Source organism: Solanum verrucosum, unplaced genomic scaffold, assembly GCF_900185275.1.
Source record: "Solanum verrucosum unplaced genomic scaffold, falcon-dt-bn FXZP01000026.1, whole genome shotgun sequence".
NCBI classification, from domain to species: domain Eukaryota; kingdom Viridiplantae; phylum Streptophyta; class Magnoliopsida; order Solanales; family Solanaceae; genus Solanum; species Solanum verrucosum.
This window is the reverse complement of record NW_026020285.1, coordinates 68975-74161: the sequence shown is the minus strand read 5'-3', so window position 1 is coordinate 74161 and position 5187 is coordinate 68975. Positions and strand designations below refer to the sequence as shown.

The following is a 5187-nucleotide window of genomic DNA, read 5'->3' as shown; positions in this document are numbered from 1 at the left end:
ACTGAACTTTAAAGTCGAATCCAATTAGCTAAATAATAATTACGCTGAATATGTAACAAACTATTGATAAACGGAAACTAATGCTTTTATTCAAATACATCAAAAACTAGGAAAGTACAATCTTTTGTTTGCATCACCAACAACATATTAGACTTGAATCCTGTAATTTTCAAAAAAGAAGTATTGAAAGTTAAAAAGCTTTTAAAGGCAGAAAATTCATTGATAAAGATCAAATTGAATACCTGGTGGTGACTCACTAATATCTTTTCTTGTGCCTTTTCATTCTTTTAATGATTTTGTGTTCCAATGTTACATCAATCCTCGAAAACCATGCTGGATATTGAGTTGACAACACTATGTATATTATGGACAGTCCAATAAACAGTCCATAACCGTAACCCGTGAGAACAGCCTGCCAACTGATCATTGATGAATCTCCTCTTTCTTCTTGATCTAGCTCAACTAGAGTCGTCATTTGTGCTACCCCATCATCACCACCACAATCCTTTGAGAGTGAAAATCCACATAACCCATCATTCCCTTGGTATGAACTGTTCTCAACCGTATCAAATTGTTTTCCTTTGGGGATGCATCCAACAAGATGATTGTGAGAGAGATTTAAGACTTCAAGTGATTTGAGGGATGCAAGTTGTTGTGGAATTTCTCCGCTGATTTTGTTGGATGAGAGATCCAATGATTCAAGTACAGATAATTGGTGCACTGATATTGGTGTGTGACCCTCCAAGCGATTATGAGATAAGTTCAACGTACGAAGCCCAACGAGATCTCCAATAATGCTTGGGATATGACCTTCAAAACTATTCGTTGAGAGATCGATAATTATGTTTGTAGTCAAAACTCGAGGAAGTTCAACAACCAGCCCCTTTGTTGTCACTATCAAGGAATTTGTGTAATAATGAGAACCTATATCAGCTACATACTATCGGGTTCCACTATTCTCACCATTTATTTTCACAGCTTCAAAATTCTCGAAAAGGCTCACTCCAAATTGTTGCTGCCCAAATCTAGCACTTGTAGTGTTTTCAGATTGCAGATCATTGAAGCGATCTGTCCATTGAGATTATTTCGTGAAAGGAGAAGAAATCGCAGGAACTGTTTGTCTAGGAGTGACATTGGAATAGAACCTTCCAGTTGATTTTGTTTTAGACTCAAGTTGACCATCAAAGTTGTTATTTGTAAGTGATAAGAACCCGAGCTTTCCAAATCTAAAGAATTCAGAAATTGGTCCTTCAAGATGGTTATACTCAAGGTTCAATTCTTCTATGTTGGTGAGATTCCATAGAGGTTTAGGAATAGACCCCGAGAGATTACAAGAAAATAAATCTAATCTACGCAGTGAAGTTAGATGACCAAATGATTCAGGTATCCTACCAGTAGCATTCACTCTATAGATATCTAATGCTTGGAGTGAGGCAGTGCTATTCCATTTGGTTGTGGGAAACTTAACACTGAGCTGGGAGTTGGATGATAAATCAAGAGATTCTAAGTTAGAAAGGTGGAAAACTCTTTCGGGCAGTATCCCATATAATTGTGTATTCATAAAGTGTAGAGTAAATAGGAAGAGAAATCCAGAGGCATGGTGGAAGAGATGTTCATAGAATCAAAGTTGAGCTCTCTTAGTTGGGTCAAGTTCTTAAGGAGTAGTTCAAATTTGTGAGGTTTGAATCTAAGACCCTATTAATATAACTCTGGATACGAAGAACGTGTAATTTAGAAAGGTGAGAGATTTCTGCTGGGATTAGACCTTTAAAACTTGAATACGACAAATCAAGATGCGTCAAACTAGAAAACTCACCAAATTTAGGTAAAATGTACGATCTAGAGAAATTATTAAAAGACAAATTAAGCCTTTTGAGAATGGAGAGTTGAAAGAGGCTACTGTTAGAGTGAAATTTTCCTTGAAGTCCGCTGTAGCGAGGTTAAGCTCAATGACTTTTCTTGTCATCTCGTCACAATGAATTTCATCCCATGAGCAGCAATCTATGCTCATGTTCCATGATAGTGTTTTCGAATAAGCATTTATAGTAAACGTGTACTTGAATTGTAGAAGAGCAAGAGCTTGATCTTTGGGACACAAATGAGATAAGGATAAGCAAAAAACAAGTTGATATGTAGAGGAAGGGAAATATCATAAAAAAATACAAGTTTTATGTAACCCATTTCTGCACTAAAATGTTCAAAACTAATTAAGTTGTTAGAGAAGAAATAAAAAGAATCTTTATTTTGATCTCTATTCAATAATTGTAATGAGGTATATATAGAAAAAATTAAGCACAGTAAATTTTCCAATTTACTATGCACATTTATTCCCCACTTCTTACTTTGCTTTCTATGCACTATGAAAAATCACTTTACTTTGTTTCCCCACTTCTTCTCTCCTCCTCATGATACACATAGAAGCATTCTACCTTGTGTTTATTGGCAAATTCAAATTTTAACAAAAAAATGAGATTTTGTTCCAGTGAAAATATCAAGTTCAACTCAAATATTTATTAAAAATAGTGAAAGTTATGATATTACGTAGAAATATCATAAATTAGGATAAATGAAGAGAGAATAAATTTGTGTTCAATTAATGTGTTATTAATAATTTTAATTTAATAGGTCATATTCTTAAAGCAAGAAAATTAGCAGATCATGAACTTGTTCAATGTTTGTTAGCTACTTTTTAAGATTCAGATTTTTTACAATTTTGGAACTGAAAGTGATAAAGCTGAGAGTTAATTTGGAGATAAGTAAGGTATGAGCCGTGACATAATACTTCGTTGTCTCACTAGAAGTTGACGACAAAAAGAGATATGTTAAGAGTAGTGATACTCTTAATGATCAGAGACATTTAGGGAGAAACTATGCAAGTTTTTCTCAAACGGATAGTATCACCATGTAATTAAGAGTCTTTTGCACATAATTTGTACAAGCCATGTCGGTCTATATAAGATATGTCAAGCTAAGTCCCTCCACTTGTAAAATCACATGCATTGTGTTAGATACCTTGTTAGACAAAGATGTCACAAAAAAGTATCTTTGTTTATTGAAAAAGTAAAACTTATGATATTATATAGAAATATCAGAAATTAGAATAGTCAAAGAGAGAATCAATTTGTGTTCAATTGATGTGTTATTAATAGTTTTAATCTAATATTCCATATTCTTCAAGTTGGAAATTCCAGATCATGATGAACTTGTTCAATGCTTGTTAATTACTTTTTCAGATGTAGATTTCCTCTATTTTAGAACTGGAAGTAATGAAGTAGAGAGTTGATTTTGAGATAAATAAGGTATGAGCTGCGACTGTATGAATAAATTCCTGCACTGCGACTGATCTAGCAAGAAAATCTGTTTCACTAATTCCCCGTCCAAAACCAAATGTGAATGACGCAGCAGTGCGTTTAATATAACTCTTATTGTTGTAATTATAACCTCCGTAATTCAACTAAGGAACACGTATGAACTATCTGTTCCTTAATTGTTTCGTAGTTTGGTGTCGATATATATGCAAATTGATAACACAACAATTTTCAATTGTACTTTAATTGAACCACTTCAAACTACAAAAAGATTACAAAACCTATGTAATCCAAGGAATTATAAACTCTAATTCCTAACCCCAAGACGCAAACCTCCCAAGGTTTAAGTCTTCTAAAGTCTACAAGTTGCACCAACTTGTAAACCAACCTACACTCAGAACTCAATTGTAACTAAAACAATAAATTTCAACTTCAGATGAATTTAACTCTCTCAGCCTAATCTACGCAGCACTTTAAGATGAATATAAAAACTCTCACAGCTCCTGATCGTGTTTTCTTCTTTCTCTCTTTGTAAGTGCGCGTCTTTCTTTGAGCGAGCCCTTCTCCTTTTATAGACAAAAAGGGTTTTCCTTCGTTGGAGTCAACGTGACAAACTTTTAGTGATTTCGTCTCCTTGTATGACTCGGACAACCCTTTCCTTGTGCGACTTGAATTCCTAGCAGTTTTATTTTTATTCACCGCCTCAACTTTATTTGTTTCCTAGTTCCAGTTGGATTTGGTCTACTGAGATCATGTTTGTGGAACTTGTTCTTTGCAACTGTCATTCTTCAAAATTAAATATATGTTCTCATCCAACACTTATGATAACTAATAGAGTTGATCATTTGTAGGTATATACTTCACAAAAGTACTGCAAGTTCTTATCTGAGGCAGTTATTGTTATGTAGAAAGTTTGGTTCCCTTTGGATAATTTGTTAATATTTTGTTTCTAAAGTTCTAAGCAACTCCGCTGAAATTATCAATTATAATGGAAAGGAGAAATGGTTCAATGGACCCTTGTAGTTGTATGAGTTTGTATTCTAGACCCTTCTAATTAATCATTTACCTACTAAACTCTTAAACTCAATTAAAATGAGACTTTTGAACCCCTCCGACCATGTGTGTAGCTCACTCTCTCTAACATAAATGACATGTCATATCCACATCATATATGTTAATGCCATGTCATAATTATTTCATCACAATTTTTAAATTATTAACTAAAAATGTCACTCAAATAAAAGATAAAAATAATAAGTTTTCTATTTAAAAAATAAAACAAAATAATTATATCTCTCACTTTTCCTTCACCTTCCACAACCCACAACCACCAAACGCAGAGAGAAGATGGAAACCCAAAATTAATCTCTCAAATGATCTAGTGAGACATAGCTATTATCTCATAGAATCACTTTCCTTCTTCCTTGAATTTCAATTGAAAAGATAATTTGGGCAAGCTAAATTTGTTTTAGTGTCTACAGCAGAGTAAATAGAGCATAAAAACGAAGAATTTTTTCATTGATAGTTTCAGCCTAACATGCTTAAGCTGGACAAATTCGACATATTCCACTTCTGTAACCTTAGTTGAACACTCTTAGTTATTATGGTGCTATATAAAATAACAAAAAAATCTCAGAAATCCACAAGTCAAACCCAGATCTCAAAACTAATATGAACGGACAATGTTTTCTTAATGTTGGATCTTATGGCAGATTTTTCATGCTCAAAGAAGAAAATCACGCGCAATCAACCCTGATCTCAACACAGAAAAAGAAATCCATCGAGAGAATGGGTGGAGCAAGCCACTGGAGCAAAATGTCACACCCCGAGGCTACCCCCTTGATGTAAACACAGGACCTAGGATCACGAGTGATCCCAA

At 34.0% G+C, this 5187-nt stretch overlaps 1 pseudogene; it reads right to left on the bottom strand.

The window, feature by feature from the left end:
- Nucleotides 1-256: 256 nt before the first annotated feature.
- LOC125834269 (receptor-like protein 9DC1) lies at nt 257-2181 on the bottom strand (annotated as a pseudogene).
- Between the last annotated feature and the right edge of the window lie 3006 nt (nt 2182-5187).